Source organism: Hypanus sabinus, chromosome 2 (assembly GCF_030144855.1).
Source record: "Hypanus sabinus isolate sHypSab1 chromosome 2, sHypSab1.hap1, whole genome shotgun sequence".
Taxonomy (NCBI): Eukaryota; Metazoa; Chordata; class Chondrichthyes; order Myliobatiformes; family Dasyatidae; genus Hypanus; species Hypanus sabinus.
This window is the reverse complement of record NC_082707.1, coordinates 192,993,069-193,012,024: the sequence shown is the minus strand read 5'-3', so window position 1 is coordinate 193,012,024 and position 18,956 is coordinate 192,993,069. Positions and strand designations below refer to the sequence as shown.

At 44.0% G+C, this 18,956-nt stretch overlaps 1 protein-coding gene across 1 annotated transcript in view; it reads left to right on the top strand.

Annotated features, from left to right (window-relative positions):
• syndig1l (synapse differentiation inducing 1-like) overlaps positions 1-18,956 on the top strand; it is a 221,657-nt gene that overhangs the window by 91,690 nt on the left and 111,011 nt on the right. The window lies entirely within an intron of this gene.

The following is an 18,956-nucleotide window of genomic DNA, read 5'->3' as shown; positions in this document are numbered from 1 at the left end:
CTGGACTAGCTGATGACAGGAGCCCAAATTCCAGGCCTGAGCTCCGGTCTCACTTACTCACCGGCCCTCGTGCCTCCTGCTCGCACAGACATCCGATCCCAGGACCCACCGACCCGGGACAGCCCGACATCCACGGATGTCCTTTGTCGCACACCCACACCGCTGGCCTTTGAGTGTGGAGCAGCGGCCTAGACTCTGAACGTCCTTCATCCCATGTGCATGTCACTGGCCTTTGAGAATGGAGTGGGGGCCTAGACTCCAGATGACCTCCATTACCTGTCTACACAGCCTCGAAAACTGGTTGTAGTGTGCAATGCTTATGAGATCTCCACCGACACTGAGGCATGCTCTTCCATATAGCATTCATGCTGGTGATGTGACTTGTTAACTGGTCTGAGAAGAGTTAAAGTATTAGCACCTCCGCAGGAGAAAAACAATCTCCAGAACTGCACACTTGCCAGCCACGCATGCCTGAAATTTCATTTTGGAGGCTCGTTAATTTTTAAGAGACAGTTTTCAGTCCCATTTAAAGAGACAGATGTCGGTCTCGTCCCGCCAAAACCTTCCATTAAGGGCAGCTGATGCAGAGATCTCAGAATCCACCATGCCTCCCCACCTCATCAACATGCAGTCTTTTTTAATGTTCTTCCTTACACAAAATTAAAAATAGAGAAGTCACCATGCAATTGAAAGCAGACAAATGTGAGGGTTACAGTTATGAAATAAAAGGCAGACTTAACAACCATCAAAAGCTCAGTCGTGTTTTTCTTATGATCTGGAAAGATATAAAAAAATTACCATATAAATGTTCTAGTTTTCTAAAAAGGCTTCAAGGGCAAAGTAATCTCTTAATCTTGTCTGTCAGCACAAATCAGAAATGTTGACAGAATACAAAGCAGCATCTCTCAAATCTTCCTGCCATAATATGGAACATGACAAGGGCAAATCGAGTACTTCCACAGAATTATCATCTGCGAGTATGTTTCATTGCTCTTGTCAAGCTCAGGTTGTAAACATTGGCGATGAATTGCTCCTGTGGAAAGCTGGGTTGAGGATCTCGTCATTTCTCTCTGCTTGGGATTCCTGGTTGTATTCAGGCCAGGCTGAAACAGAAGATAAATTGGCTTCATTTCTCCTGCTTTATTGGCATTGAACACTAGCTTATGAATCATTGACAAGCAAATCACTGCAGCTTAAGATAACCTGAAATTAAAACAATTCTTTTCCTGGTTTGGGAACACCCTCTGTCTTTCGCCCACTCCTTCTCCCCACTAAAACTTCTTCAGCTGCTAAGCAGAGCAAAATGAAGGATCCCAGCCTGGGACTGTTTATTCCCCTCCACAGCAACACACAGACTGCTGGGGGAACTCAGACAGACAGACAGGCAACCTCGATGGAAGAGAGTAAAGAGTTGATGTTTAAGGCCGAGACCCTTCTTCAAGATTGAGAAAGAAGAAGGAAGGTGTCAGAATAACAAGGTGGAGGGGAAAGAGGCTAGCTGTAAGGTGATAGGTTCACCTTCAGGAGAGGGAAACCAGAGGTCCATGAGCCAGTAATCATTGGAGGATCAGAGGTGGACAGGGTCAGTAACTTTGAATTTATCGGTGTCACTATCTCAGAGGACCTGTCATGGACCTATCACATAACTATTGCAAAGAAAGCACAACAGCGCCTCTACTTCCTCAGGAGTCTTTGGAGGTTGGGCATGTCATCAAAAATTTTAACAAGCTTCTATAGATGTATACTGGAAAGGGTGCTGACTGGCTGCATTATGGCCTGGTATGCGAACACCAATGAGTGGAAAATCCCACAAAAGGTAGTGGATTTGTCCCAGTACATCACGGGGGTAACCCTCCCAACCGCTGAGCGCATCTACATGAAACGTTGCAGTAGAAAAGCAGCATCAATATCAAAGATCCTCTCCACCCAGGCCATGATCTTTTCTCACCGCTGCCATCAAGTAGAAGGTGCCTCAGGACTCACACCAACAGGTTCAAGACCAGTTACTACCCGTCAACCATCAGGCTGTTGAACAAAAGGGGATAGCTACACTCATTTAAGGACTCTTATATTGCTAATTCATGTTTATTATTTATTGCTATTTTTTATGTCTACACTTGCAGTTTGTTTCCAGTTAACAGTTCCTAATGTTTACCATTTACAATTATTGTTGTATTGATTTACTGATTATCCCCCCAGAGAAAAATCTTCAATTGTATGTGGTGACATAATGTACTCTGATGATAAATGTTACTTTGAACTTTGAACTTTAGGTGAAATTAGGTGGGTAGGAAAGGTCAAGGACGAGAAGGAAGAGAGGAGAGGAGAGTGGACTATAGGAGAAAGGGAAGGAAGAGGAGACCCAGGGCAGGTGAGAAGTAGTGAAAGGTCAGAGTGGGGAACAGAGGGAGAAGAGGAAGAAAATTTGTTCACCAGAAGGAGAAATCGACATGCATGCCATCATTCCCTTCCATAGATGCTGCCCGAGCTGCTAAGATCCTCCACAATTTGGTGTGTGTTGTTCTGGATTTCCAGCATCTATGTAACTATGAAAATGGACAAGGGAGAGCCAGTGGATGTAGTGTACCTGGACTTCCAGAAAGCTTTTGATAAAGTCCCACATAGAAGATTAGTGGGCAAAATTAGGGCACATGGTATTGGAGGTAGAGTACTGACATGGATTGAAAATTGGCTGGCTGACAGGAAACAAAGAGTAGCAATTAACGGGTCCCTTTCAGAATGGCAGTCTGTGACCAGTGGGGTACCGCAAGGTTCGGTGCTGGGACTGCAGCTGTTTACAATATACATTAATGATTTAGATGAAGGGATTAAAAGTAACATTAGCAAATTTGCTGATGACACAAAGCTGGGTGGCAGTGTGAAATGTCAGGGGGATGTTATGAGAATGCAGGGTGACTTGGACAGGTTGGGTGAGTGGGCAAATGTATGGCAGATGCAGTTTAATGTGGATAAATGTGAGGTTATCCACTTTGGTGGCAAGAACAGGAAGGCAGATTACTATCTAAATGAAGCCAATTTAGGAAAAGGGGAAGTACAACGAGATCTAGGTGTTCTTGTACATCAGTCAATGAAAGCAAGCATGCAGGTACAGCAGGCAGTGAAGAAAGCTAATGGCATGCTGGCCTTTATAACAAGAGAAACTGAGTATAGGAGTAAAGAGGTCCTTCTGCAGCTGTACAAGGCCCTGGTGAGACCCCACCTGGAGTATTGTGTGCAGTTCTGGTCTCCAAATTTGAGGAAGGACATTTTTGCTATCGAGGGAGTGCAGCATTGGTTCACAAGGTTAATTCCTGGAATGGTGGGACTGTCATATGTTGAAAGATTGGAGTGACTGGAATACACTGGAATTTAGAAGGATGAGAGGGGATCTGATTGAGACATATAAGATTATTAAGGGATTGGACACACTGGAGGCAGGAAGCATGTTCCCGCTGATGGGTGAGTCCAGAACTAGAGGCCACAGTTTAAGAATAAGGGGTAAGCCATTTAGAACTGAGATGTGGAAAAACTTCTTCCCCCAGAGAGTGGTGGATATGTGGAATGCTCTGCCCCAGAAAGCAATGGAGGCCAAGTCTCTGGATGCATTCAAGAGAGAGTTAGATAGAGCTCTTATAGATAGCGGGGTCAAGGGATATGGGGAGAGGGCAGGAACGGGGTACTGATATTGTATGATCAGCCATGATCGCAGTGAATGGCGGTGCTGGCTAGAAGGGCCGAATGGCCTACTCCTGCACCTATTGTCTATTGTCTATTGTCTGCAGAGTCTCTTGTGTTGACAATGTCCTGAAGAAGAGTCTTGGGCTGAATTGTCAGTGGTTTATTCGCTTCCATTGATGGTGCCTGTCCTACTGACATCCTCCAGCATTTTGTATGAAGCTCTGGGTTTCCAGCATCTGCAAAATCTCTCATGTTTTTCAGTTTCTGAGTATTTCCAACATTTTCTGTTTTGCTTTTAGTGTGATTCAGTATAAACGGGTTTCTGAGAGAGCTATCAAAATAACCTCATTCTTTATCCTTTACTCATCCCCCCATTGCTCTGTAATTTTCCCCTTGAAAACCTAATAACTTTTGCACTGTTACAACTAAAGCCGCGTTCATCACTCATTCTAGTGGAGCTCTCCAGATTGTCATAGCTCCACTGCACTTAAAAATAATTAATTTCTGTGACACCCACACACCCTGACTCTGGGGTATTTTACCATCAAAATAGACAGGATGGAGCTTGGTTTGAGATCTCTTTCAGAAACTGCCAAGTTGCAGTACGTCCTCTGAATTCTCAGCGCTTTGAGTCGTTGAAACATTGAGTTTTATCCTATTTCCAGTGTTGCCACTATTTCACCATAGAGCGTAGATACAGCACAGGCTCTTCAGCCAATGATGTTGCGCCAAGCTTTTAACCTATTCTGAGATAAATCTATCCCTTCTCTAGTACATCGCCCTCCATTTTTATTTCATCCATGTGCCTATCCAAGGAACCTCCTTGATGTACCTACTTCAACCATCACCCCTGACAGCTCGCTCTGAGCACCCACCACTCTCTATGTAAAAAACTTACCTCTGAAGTCCTCCCTATATTTCCCTCCAAAGTAGATTAATTTACAGATTAAATCTGTGGTAAAGAAGGCAAGTGCAATATTGGCATTCATTTCAAGGGGAATAGAATATAAAAACATAGAGATAATATTGAGGTTTTATAAGACGTTAGTCAAGCCACACTTGAATTATTGTCAACAGTTTTGGGCCCCATTTCTCTGAAAGGATGTGTTGTCATTGGAGAGAGTCCAGAGGAGGTTCACGAGGATGATTCCAGGAATGAAGGGGTTAACATATGAGGTGTGTTTGGCAGCTTTGGACCTGTACTCACTAGGATTTAGTGATCTCATTGAAACCTACTGAATTTTGAAAGGACTAGATAAGGTGGATGTGGAGAGGATGTTTCCTTTGGTGGGGGTGTCAAGTACTAGAGGGAACAGCCTCAAAATTGAGGGGTGACTCTTTTGAACAGAGGTAAAGCGCAGTTTTTTGTAGCCAGAGTGTAGTGAATCTGTGGAACGCTCTGCCACAGACTGCGGTGGAGGCCAAGACTGTGGGTATATTTAAAGCAAAAATTGATAGTTTCCTCATTAGTCAGGGCATCGAAGGTTATGGTGAGAAGGCAGGTGTATGGGGTTGAGTGGGATCTGGGATCAGCCATGATGCAATGGCAGAGCAGACTCGATGGGCTGAATAGCCTAATTCTGCTTCTATGTTTTATAGTCTTATGGACTAATCACCTTAAAACTATGCCCCCTAGTATAAATCATTTCCATACTGGGCAAGTTCTCTGACTATAGCTCTTTTTATCTATCAACTCAATGTATGTCTCCTATTGTTTTGTACAGCTCTATCAAGTCACCTCTCATTTCCTTCACTCCAAAGAGCAAAGCCTTAGCTTGCTCAATGTTTCCTCATAAGACATGCTCTCTAATCCAGGCCAACATCCTGGTAAATTTCCTTTGCACCCTCTCTAATCCTTCCTATAATGAGGAGAACAGAACTAAACACAGTAGTCCAAGTGCGGCCTAACCAGGGTTTTATAGAGCTGCAACATTACCAGACGGCTCTTGTTATTAGTTTAATTTGGCATCATGTTCTGAGAAGACATCATGGGTCAAAGATCCTGTTCCTGAGCTGCGTTGTACTATGTTCACTGTGTACCAATCTGAAATTACAGTAACAGCCTTTAGCTGAAGACATATCACAGTTCAAGCTCAGTCTACCTGGACAAGGATCACAATTAATATCCTTACGTTCCATATTGCCGTGCATATAACTGAGCTGCCGGTTGGAATGCGGAAACGGTTTTCTGAAGGAGGTAAAGTAGAGAGGAGGAGCTGTGAAAAACTTTTCAAACTAATTATCATTTTCTCACTGGTTTTTCCTAAAATGTCAGTGTTAAATGCCTAGGCCCTATCTTTATTTCCTTGTACGCAGAGAGTTGTTGCTGTTGTTCGTCCTTCGGAGTCGAAGACGACCACGACTTCTGTCAGGTGGAGGGTTTGTGACTGTGGGTCTGGAGGTGACTGGTGAGGCCAATCCGGGCCCTGAAAGCTCGCCCACATGTGGGACACATGAGGGTAGGTGCTGCAGTGGAAGTGGAGGTAGCTCGAGCCTTGCACGCAGCACGTTTCCTCTGAGCCTCTGTGGTGCATCTGATTTCTGCTGCATACGCTCCTTTAGTGGTCCTGCTCCACCAGGTTGGGCGGTCCAGAGCAAGCGATTCCCAGCTACTGGGATTGATGTTGAGGTCTTTGAGGGACACTTTGAGGCAGTCTTTGAAACGTTTCTTCTGCCCTCCAACTAAGCGCTTGCCCTGGCTCAGCTCTCCATACAGCAGCTGTTTTGGTAGTCGACTGTCAGACTTCCTGACGATATGGCCAGCCCATCTGGCTTGGGCTTTCTGTAGGAGGGTGTAGACACTGTGGGTGCTAGCCCGCTCCAGGACCTCCGTGTCTGGGACTTTGTGGACGCAGAGAGTAGTGGATGCAGAAAGGCTTAGGGCCGATTCCTTGGCTAAGGAAAAGAGCCAGCCATATAATGAAGGATCCCCACCACCCTGCTCATGGACTGTTTAACCCATTCCCGTCAGCAAGGAGGCTGTATAGTATCCATGCCAGGACCCCCAGACTCAAAAACAGTTACTTTCCCCAAGCAGTAACACGGATCAACACCTCCACCCACAACCTCTCCCCCACTCTCGTACACCCAAACCACCATTATGTCATTATCTCCTCTTGAGTTTCCTTTTGCAGCCACTCTTGTGTCTGGCGTCTCTTTATGTACTTACAACCAGTCTGTGTATAGAAGCTATCTTGTGTGTTTATATTTATTGTGTTTTTTAGTATTTGTGTTCTTTATCTTATTGTGTTTTATTATGTTGCGTCGGATCTGGAGTAATAATTTTTGTTCTCCTTTGAAATGACATTAAACAATCTTGAGCCTTGAGCTTGGTTTCAGCTAGGTACGCAATTCTAACAAACTGAACGCTTGCTGAGGCACCCTTCAGCTTTTCCTCTCATGCTTCAGTGACTGGAGGGAAGGACACATCCAGGAGAGTCAGTAGTACCAAAATATCTTCCCAATGATTTTGTTCTCCAAGTACCTGAAAGCAAGATTCCGACGTTCCATTTATGATTGTCAATGATTTATACCATTCTATTCAAGCCATCACTTCATAGCATTGTAGAGAAATACAGCACAGAAAGAGGCCCTTTGGCCCACCTAGTTCACGCTGAAACCATTTAAGCTGCCTGCTCCCACCGACCTACCTCAGGGCCATAGCCCTCTGTACCCCCACCGCCCATGTACCTATCCAAACTTCTCTCAAAAAACATTGAAATCAAGCTTGCATGCACCACCTCTTCTGGCAGCTCATTCCACGCTCTCACGAACTCCCCTCATGTTCCCATTCAACTTTTCACCTTTCATCCTTAAACCATGACCTCTGGTTGTAGTCCCACCCAACTTTAGTGGAAAAGGTCTGCTTGCATTTACCCTATCCATACCTCACATAAAATAACTATCAAATCTCCTCCCAAATCTTCTACATTCCAAGGGATAAAGTCCTAACTTACTCAGTCTTTCCTTATAACTCAGGTCCTCCAGACCCCGCAAAATCCTTGTAAATTTCCAAGCTGGTATGTGTGGTGAACTATGTGCCTGTCTGGACACGCCCCCTGCTGACTGCTCCTGTGGCTCCTCCCACAGGCCCCTGTATAAAGGCAATCGAGGCCTGATGCTCGGCCTCAGTCTCCAGGATGTAGTATGATGGACACTCACTCCTGGTTCCTTCTTCCAGTCAATAAAAGCCGATATCTCGCCTTACGTCTCAGTGTGAGTTATTGATGGTGCATCAGTATGAGAAGAGCCAGTTCTCATTTTGCACCGAGCCTTTCAAGAGAGCATGCTTATGCCAAGCTTGTTTGCTGCTCTGTTCGTGGCACAAAAAGACAAATCATTCTTTGACCCTGTGAAAGATGTAAAGGGGAAGGTGAGCAGAATAAATCACTGCACTACATAATTGGTGTGAAATTGGACTTTTGACAGTTGAAAGAAGCATGAAGATCATCGCATTAGAAGTTTCAGTTTAACCATCATTGCTAATACATTTGGAGAGAAGAAAAACACATTGTAGGGGACACACAATGTAACTTGAACAACGCCCGGTGTGTACAAATTACAGTTCTAATTATGGAGCAGTCTCACCTAAAATTACCCATTGTTGAGCTCAGCTTAATGTGTGTGAACGTCTCAGCTGAATTAGTCCCTGTTTATTTGACAGCATAAAAAATAATTACTGAACATATTTAAGAAAAGTCAGTATCACACACAAGCACATTGATTTTTTTTCTTACTCATTCATCCGATGAGATATCTCTGCCACAGTAAGCACTTATTGCCCATTCTAATTTATTGAGCATTTGGTTTGTCGGGCCATTTCAAAGGGTAGCAACTGACATCTTGTGCCTGTGCTACTGCAGTTAAGTTTACCTCAGCACCACATCCCTGTATTAACCCTGTTTCCCTTGGATTCAAAACAACTAAAAGTCTATCAATCTCAGTCAAGATATTTCTTTTTCAATTTTGGGGTCTGTGCAGTCCTGGCAAGGTTGGTGTTTATTGTCAATCTGTTCTGCCCTTGAGAAGGTGGTGGTGGGCTGCCATTTTGAACCACTGCCACCCTGTTGAACAACTTTCACAGTGTTGTTGGGTCAGGAGTTCCAGGATTTGGATCCAGCGATGCTAAAGTAACAGTGACCATGAGACATGGGAACAGAATTTGCCATTTCATCCCAACGACTGTGCTCCACCATTCCATCATGGTTAATTCATGTTCTCACTCAACCCCATTCTCCTGCTTTCTCCCGGTAACCATTGACGCCCTTATTAATCAAGAACCTGTCAACCTCCGCTTTAGATACGTATACTCAATAACTTGGCCACCTCTGCTGTCAGTGACAATGAGTTCCACAGATTCACCACTGTACCCACACAGGGTGTATGAAGGGCTTGTACTGGAGCCTCCAGATGGTAGGGATCCTATCGTGCTTTCTGCCTTTGTCCTTCTTGGTGGTAAAAGTCATGGGTTTGGGATGTGCTGTTAGAGTGGCCCAGATGGTGCGTACCATAGCTACACTGTGCTGATGGTAGAAGCAATATATGGTTAGATCAGTAAATGTAGCTCCATTCAAACAAACTGTTCTGTCCTAGATGGAGTTAAAGTTAAATTTTCACTTATCCAGGCAAGGGGAGAGTAGTCCATCGCATCTAGACTTGTGCTCGTACATAATAGAAAGGCCTTGGGTTATCAGGAGGTGAATCATTTGTCAGAGAATACCCTGCACTGAGCTGTGCTTCTTATTTCTTTGGTTTGATCAGATTCAGACTGAGATTTATTTGTCAAGTCTGTATCGAAACATTCAGTGAAATGTATCATCAGCACTAACAACAAACTCAGAGGTGTGCTGGGTGCCCAGAATGCTTGGCAGATCAACACAGCACAACAAAATGGAACACAGCAACCGAAAAAACAACAACAGCAAAACAAGCAACTTTTCTCCTTCCCACCCACTCACGCACATTGAAACCTCAGGCCTCCAGTCTCCAGCCTTCGGTCACTGGGCTTTGACTCCCAGACTTCCAGTCAACCTTGGTCTTCAATCGATCCCTCAGCTAGAAGAACCCCTAACTCCAGCCTCAAAACCCCAGCTTGCCAACTTACCAGCCTTCATATCTCCTACTTGCAGAGTCATCCGATTCCAGGAGTGGGAATCGAGCTGGGACAAGCCAACATCTATGGATATCCCTCATCATACATCCATATCACTGGCCTTCCAGTGCATAGCGGGTGGGCAGACTCCTGATATCCTTCGAAACATGTCCATTCCACTGTCCAGTTGAATTTCTGGGCCATGGTCATCCCCAAAATAATGAAGATCAGGGAGAGGGGGTTCAACAGTGATACCATTGAATGGAGAAGTGGTTAAATGATTTCTTATTTCTAAACTCGAATCCTTATGCAATTCAAGATGGATTAATGTAATTTCCAGTGGACAAGCGTAAAAGTGAACAAAATGATTGTTACTCCTGCTTCAATATGGCACAAAAATAACATGATTGGATTAAGAACTCAATAATAAAACACACAATAAAGATAAATAGTGAAGATTGTTTATATACATACATTAATTATATGTTCATAGAGGATGCTCTGCACAGGAATGTCATAGAGTCATAGATGTCTGTTGATCAGCCTTACTGCTTGGAGAAAGTAGCTTAGAGTCTGGTGGTCCTGGCATGGATGGCACATGGGAATGAAACAAACAGTCCATGAGCAGGGTGGCTGGGATCCTTCATGATGTCACTGGCCCTTTACCAGCACCTTTCTGTATATGCATGTCCTTGATGGTAGGTAGGCTAGTGCGGGTGATGCATTCAACAGTTCTGACAACCCGACAATAGAACAATATGCCATTTGCCTCCTTAATCATTGCTGCAGCTAACTGGTAACACTTCATGATTAATACACAAGAATACCTAGATCCCTCTATGCTTTGTTCATCTACAATTCTTCTTCAATAAAATATTTGCCTGACTTTAGATTCTTGCTTCCAAAGTGAAGCAGTTTTTAATGTAGCACCTTACGTTCTGAAAATCCAAATACTCTACATCTATATGCTTTCCCTTATTGAGTCTGCTTGTTGTAATCTCAAAGAATTCCAGCAAATTTGCCAAACAGGCTTTATCTTTGATAAAATAATGTTGCCCTGATCTGATTACATTAAAGCTGCTCCAGATGACTGGCTATTTCTCAATTGATTATGAGCTCCAGTTGCGACAGTGCACTTTCACAGGACTGGACCCAAGTGTGGTAGACTAGCTCTGTCACAGTGGTCGCTGGCATTGGCTCAAGCCAACAGCAGCAGACGGCAGCCTCAGTCATGGTAAGCTCTGACAATGACTCAAACCCAGGAGCGTAGAATGGCAGACTCCCCATGAAGAGGTGGAAACAAGAAGATAGACATGGGAATACCAGCAGAGCATTGGGGGCACAACTGAGCAACACCTCAAGTCAAATCATTCTCCAAAAAACAGTAGCACTCCACTTACAGAGCACAAGGAGAGTCCCCTTTAAATAATCGTAGTAGGCCAATCACAATCAACCTGACAAGACCAAACTGAAAGCACCCGGGCTTAACAACTTAAACAGTTAGTAAATACAGGAGCTTGCGAAACCCACAAGTCCACAGAGGTATGCAGGGTTCATGACACCAGCATTTCACCAATGACAGATGCCAGGCTAGCATGACTATATCCTCGTGCCTTCCATCCATCTTCAACAAGGGAGACACCTGCAGTTTTTATGCAACTCTTGAGTTTTAAAAAGTTTCAACTGAAGGCTATGGTTTCTCTGCAGCTGTTTCCTTTAAAGCTCTTCGTTACACACCTTTAGAACCTGGCAACTTGTCTGTGGGTGGAATAGAGTCCATGGAAGTGTGTGGTCATGCGCTTTGGTAGGAGGAATAAATGCGTAGACCATCTTCTGAATGGGGAGAAAATTCAGAAATCAGATGTGCAAAGGTTCTTGAGAGTCTTCATGCAGGATTCCCTAAAGGTGAATGTGCAGGCTGGGTCTGTGGTAAATAAGGCAAATGCAGTGTTAAGGTCATAGAGTCATAGAACATTGCAGCACAGAAATGAGCCTTTGGCCCATTTAGTCCATGCTGTATCCTGAACTTATTTTCAGATCACTGGCAGGTGGTAAGATTGGGTTCCCTCACCTCTGCCCCTCTGACCCTCAACCCAGGTGCCCCTCAGGGCTGTGTCCTAAGTCCCCTTCTTTACTCTCTGTATACCCATGACTGTCACCACCCACAGCTCCAATCTGCTAATTAACTTTGCTGACAATACTACATTGATTTGCCTTATCTCAAATACTAATGAGGCAGCCTACAGAGAAGAAGTCATCACCGTGACACAGTGGTGTCAAGAAAACAACCTCTCCCTCAACGTCACAAAAACAAAGGAGCTGGTTGTGGACTACAGGAGGAATGAAGACAGGCTAACCCCTATGGACATCAATGGATCTGGGGTTGAGAGGGTGAACAGCTTTAAGTTTCTCAGCTTTCACATCACATGGTCTGTACGTACTGGCTTTGTGGTGAAAAAAAGCACAACAGCACCTATCTCACCTCGGGCAGTTGAAAAAGTTTGGCATAATCCCCATATCCAAAGGACTTTCTACAGGGGCACAATGGACAGCATCCTGACTGGCTGCATCACCACCTGGTATGGGAACTGTACTTCCCTCAATCGCAGGACACTGCAGAGAGTGGTGCAGACAGCCCAGCACATCTGTAGATGTGAACTTCCCACTATTCAGGACATTTACAGCAACAGGTGTGTAAAAAAGGCCTGAAGGATCATTGGGGACCCAAGTCACCCCAACCACAAACTGTTCCAGCTGCTACCATCTGGGAAACGGTACCGCAGCATAAAAGCCAGGACCAACGGGCTCCGGGACAGCTTCTTCCACCAGGCCATCAGACTGATTAACTCACGCTGACACAATTGTATTTCTGCGTTATATTGTTGTACATACTATTTATAACAAATTACTATAAATTGCACATTACATATTTAGACGGAGACATAACATAAAGATTTTTACTCCTCATGTAAATGAAGGATGTAAGAAATAAAGTCAATTCAATTATTAAGCTGCCTAGTTACATTGACCTGCACCCACACCATTGTCCTCCGTGCCCCTTCCATACCTATTCAAAGTTCTCTTAAATGTTGAAATCGAACCCACAATTTGTTCACAATGTTAGCATTCATTTCAAGAGGAGTAGAATATAAAAGCAAGGATGCAATGCTGAGGCTTTGTAACTCTTTGGTCAGACCACAGAAGATATTATGAACAGTTTTGGGCCTCTTATGTAAGAAACCATGAGCTGGCATTGGAGGAGATCCAGAGGTGGCTCATGTAAATGATTTCAGGAATGAAAGGGTTAACGTACAAGGAGCGTTTGATGGCTTTGGGCCTGTCCTCACCTGATTTCAGAAGAATGAGGGAGGATCACATTGAAACCTGTTGAATATTGAACGGCCTATGTAGAGTGAACGTGGAGAGGATGTTTCCTACAGTAGGGAGTTTAGGGCCAAAAGGCACAGCCTCAGAACAGAAGAATGTCCATTTAAAACAGAGGGTGGTGAATCTTTGGAATTCATTGCTTCAGACAGCTGAGGAGGCCAAGTGATTGGGTATACCTAAAGTGGAGGTTTATGTGTTCTCGTTTCAAAAGAGGCTATGGGGAAAAAGCAGGATAACGGGGTTGAGAGGGATAATAAGTTAGCCATAATGGAATTGCAGAGTAAACTCAATGGGCTGAATGGCCTAATTCTGATCCTTTGCCATATGGCCTTATGGTCTTTGAGAAGAGGGCATATACGCTGGTGAGGCCCTTAATGATGGTGCCGCCTTTTGAAGGAAGGTATTCCCAGTGATGGGGAGATGGAGATGGAGCTGGCTGAGCTTACAGCCCTCCAAACTAGGCGACAATGCAAAGTATCATCCTGAAGTCCTGTGCTAAAAGTGAAGAGCAAAATGCTGAAAGTACTCATCGAGTCAGCCAGCTTCTGTAGAGGGCTACAGCCAGTGATGGTTCAGGTCGAGGCCCTTCATCTGGTCCTCATCACAGTGTCCATTTCCCTCCACAGATGCCGCCTGACCCAATGAATTCCTCCAGTTTATTTTCGCCCCAGATTCCAGCATCTTGAATGTCTCATGTCTCCAAGTTACAGAACTTACATTGGAGGAATTGAACAAGTTGCCGTGCCAACAGAGGTTAAAAATATCTCTGAAAGGTAGAAAGCTTCAGGCAATATTATGAGAGAAATTGAAAGAGAACTGTGCTATCTTCCGTCCGTTACCTGCTGTCTGAAGGAGGACATTAAGTTTGCAACTGAGTTATTTAGCTGCTCTTATCACCCTCCTTCTTTGTTAACCTCGGATTTTTATTTACAGATTGATGTTAATTGGCCCAGCAAATACCATTCTCGTTTTTAGAGATACAGTACAGAACGGGCTCTTCCAGCCCAATAAGCTACCCCTCCCAGCAACCCACTTATTTAATCACAGGACGATTTACAATGACCAAATAACCTACTAACCAGTACATCTTTGGACTGAGGGAGCACCCAGAGGAATCCCACACGGTCACGGGGGAAAATGTACAAAGTCCTCACAGATGGTGCCAAAGCTGAACTCTGATCTCTGATGCCCCATAGTGGGAAGATTGAGGGAAGATAGCACAGTTCTCTTTCAGTTTCTCTCATAATATTGCCTGAAGCTTTCTACCTTTCAGAGATATTTTTAACCTCTGTTGGCACGGCCCCACAGTGTCGCTGCACTACCGTTGTCTCCTTCCCTGTCAGCCATGCCCCTCACCTGCACTGTGAATTCTGAGACAGGTCAGCCAGTATGACAATGGCAGAGGGCCACGGTGCAAGGAGGCAATCCTGTACTGTACACCAGCCGTGGCTCACTGGGTGTTTTGTTGTACTCTCTGCCAGAACATTGAGCGTCAAACCCTACTCCTAAGGGCGAGGGCAGAAAAATCCAGGCTAACTGTGCAGTGTAGTGGTACGGTTCTGGTGCACCATGGCGGTGCCATTTCTCTGATGTGATGTTAAACCAACCTCCTCTGCATCAGTAAGTCCCGATTCAGATTGGGGAACTGCTTCGTCGAGTGTACACCAACGACATTGAAACATACAGCACGGAAATTACTCCTTTCAGCCCATTTCCTCCATGCTCTCCATGATACCTATGGACTCCTATCCCATTTCTCTGCATTAGGCCCTGATTCCCCTATGCCTTTCTGATCCATATACCTGATGCCATGCCTTTAAAATATTGCATTTAAACATGCAGCTTAAGTCTGTCTGGGAAAACATACCCCACAGATCTCCATTAAACTTCTCCCCTCTTATATTAAACCTGTGCCAACTAATTTTAGACTCCCTTGTCCTGGGAAAACTTAAAGAACTCTTTGCATTAAAAAGAATTGCCAAGCTCAACTTCAGTTCTTCCATAAAACCATGTTGATTGTGCTCAATTGTAACATTTTTATATATTCTGCTCCTGCTTTCATAATAATCGTATTCAGCATTTTCCTGGTGACAGGTATTCAGCACACTAGTCTGCTTTCTGTCTCCCTCTTATCTTGAACATAAACAGTTTTCTAATCCACAGGGACTCATTCAGAATGCTGAGAACTCTGGACGATAACAACCACAACCTATGTGTTGACTGTCTCTGTTGCCATTTCTTTTATAGCCCTGGGAAAAAGGCAATCAAGATCCAGGGGACCCATGAATCTTCCGCCCCATTAGATTAGCTTGTCTTCTTCTCTAGTGAAAATTGTTTTCTTTAGAACATAGATAATAGAACTCTACAACATGAAACAGGCCCTCTGCGCCAAAATGTATTGTCGGCCATTTAACCTACTCTAAGATTAATCTAATTCTTCCCTCCTACGTGGCCCTCCATTTTTCTATCACTCATGTGCCTATCTAAATGTTTCTTAAATGTCCCTAATGTATCTGCCTTACGCCTGGCAGGGCATTCCATGCACCCACTACTCCCTGTGTAAAAAAAACTTACCTCTGACATCTCCCTATACTTCTTCCAGTCACTTCAGAATTATGCCCCCTGGTATCTGTCACTTCCACGCTGGGAAAAAAACCTTAGCTATTCAAACACTTTTTCTTCCTCCTCTTTGCTCCCTCACTTCCTTTTGTTATTGGTACACCTATAATGTTCCTTATAAGACCATGAGATATAGGAGTAGAGTTAGGCCATTTAGCCCATCGAGTCTGTTCAGCCATTTCATCATGGCTGATCCATTTTCCCTCTCAGCCCCTAACTTCTGTCTTCTCCCTGCATCCCTTCGTGCCCTGACCAGTCATGGAACTATCAAACTCTGCCTTAAAAATACATAAAAACTTGGCCTCCATAGCTTCTGAGGCAAGAAATTCCATAGATTCACCACTCTGGTAAAAGAAATTCCTCCTCATCTCCATTCTAAATGGACATCCACCTGTTCTGAGGCTTCATCCTCTGCTATTAGAATCCCCCATGCTAGGAAACATCCTCTCCAAATACACTCTATCAAGATTTTAATGAAGTCACCCCCTCATTCTTCTGAACTCCAGTGAATAGAGTCCTAGAGCTATCAAACGCTCCTCATATAACTAATCCTGAAATCAGTTTCTGTGAACCTCCTTTGCACCCTCTCTAATTTCAACACTTCCTCTCTTTGGTAAGGGGCCAAAGCCTGCTCACAATACTCCAAGTGAAGCCTCTCTAGTGCTTTATAAAACCTCAATATATCACCCTTGCTTTTATATTCTAGTCCTCTTGAAATAAATGCTAATATCACATTTGCTTTCCTCACCACAGACTCACCTGCAAATTAATCGGGGAATCCTGCACAAGGACTCCCAAATCCCTTTCTACCTTAGATTTTTGAATTTTCACTCCATTTAGAAAACAGTCTAATTTTTTTTTGACTGAGCACTTCCCTACACTGTATTCCATTTGCCACTTCTTTGCCTACTCTCCTAATTTGTCTAAGTCCTTCTGTAGCCTCTCTACTTCCTCAAAATGACCTGCCCTTCTAGCTGTCTTCATATACTCTGCACACAGGGCCACAAAGACATCAGTTCCATGATTGAAATCATTGATGTATAACATAATTATTTACCATTTCATTATTTTTCAGAACAAAGTTCAGAATTGACCAAATAAACTACCAATTGCACTTCACTGGACTGTGGGAGGAAACCTCAGCACTTTGGGAATCTGACACAGTCGCAGAGGGAACATGAGAATTCCACATGGAAAGCATCGGAGATCGGCATTGAACTCAGCTCCCGGGAGCTGTGAGGCAGCAGCTCTACCCACTGTACCACCATTCCACCTGGCATATTCCTTGCCAGTATTCGCTTTGAATTTACTTCCTCCCTCTCTTTTGCTGGTTTCTCAAATGTTCCCAGTCTTCTGTTCAAACACTAATCTCCACTAATCACCATTATTTATTAAATTATAGCTAGCACTCATGGATTCTCTTTCTCACAGACTTTAGTTTCCAATAAGATATGCCTTTTTTAAGAATAATGAAGAATTTCTTTAAATATCATCTCTTGTATAGTAATTAATTTTTCCCAGTCCACTTTATCCACACAGCCTTTGTACCTTTGTAATCGTGTTTATTTGTTTAAGACCCTAGTTTCCGAGCTGAGACACTCACCATGAAGCTAAATGTTAAACTCTATCATGTTCTGGTTGTTCTTCTGTATTGAATCCTGGAGTATGAGGCCATTAATTAATCCCGTTTCTCTAATCGTAGACTGTTCACTGGTAGATTTCAAAATATATTATTATAAGAGATTGTCCAATCTATACTCCTTGGTAAAAGATCCAAGGGGAATTTTTCAAAGGAGACATCATGGATGATTCTCCTGCCCCAGGCCAATATTTACCTTCATTCTACATAATTAAAAGCAGATTATCTGATGGTTATTAGAACTTGCTGGGCACAGATTGGTTGCCTCATCTCCTATTATAACCATGACTACACTTCAAAAGTTCTTCATTAGCTGCACAGTGCTCTGGGATAGACAGAGCTTTGGCTGGGAACTGCCTTGTCATTTACTGACGGCAATCAAATGCTGTGTATGTTCTTCGGCTGATATCCGCTATGAAAGATCTAGACATGCGCATGCACACACACACACACACGATGGGTGCTGTGGTATCGTAGCAGTTAGCACGATGTTATTACAAATCAGGGTGTCTGAGTTCAGAGTTCATTTCCGGTGTCATCTATAAGGAGTTTATACATTCTCCCTGTGACTGTGTGGTTCCAGTTTCCTCCTACAGTCCAAAGACGACAAATTAGTAGGTTAATTGCTCATTGAAATTGTCCCATGATTAGGCTAGCGTTAAGCAGGTGGGTTATTGTGCTGGAAGGGTCTGTTCCGCGTTGTAACTCTGAATAGCAATAAAAGCACGCAACAGTGATGGATAACTGAAACACTCAGTGGGTTTGATTACTGCAATGTTTCAGTTGACAGTGGCCTTGCTTCTAGGTTCGATGGCTCCACGTCAGCACAGGAACCAGGTAATCACTTCAGTCCATCACTGAAGAGCTGCTGTATTGTCGGAGGAGCCATTAATCAGCTGAGCCTTCAAGCTGATGGTTCGTCTCTCTATTGCGCTGCAAGCTAAAGGCTTGACACAGCTCAGCTAACTCGAATGGTCACGCCACGCGGATTAAAGGCCCTCATTCAATGAGGATTCATCCAAAAGCCCATAGAAGGAAATGGAGGCTGGTGGAAGGTGCTCATATCATGGTGGAGTTTGATCCCACGAGGGACAGCATAGTTGATGGAGCAGCCCCAGTAACTTGGTTCATTCCTGATCTCTGCTGCTGCCTGTGTGGAGCTGGCATGCTCTCCCTGTGACTTTCCTCCAGATTACACAGATGTGCAGGTTGGAAGGTTAAATGGGCACTATACATTGTCCCATATATGTAGGAGAGGGGTAGAATTTGGGTAAAACAATTGGATTAATGAAGGCTTAGTGGAAATAGGTCAGTGCAAACTTGATGGGCCAAAGGGCCTGTAGCTGCATTGTACAATATGTCTCTGTGAAAGATTTAGGTTGAAGTTAGCTTTCCAGCTTACACCTCTGGTAATGCCCCAGATTCTCCATTCGAGACTGTCCTAACAATCGGAATGGGCCTGTTGATGCACCATCAATAACTCACACTGAGACGTAGGCGAGATATCGGCTTTTATTGACTGGAAGAAGGAACCAGGAGTGA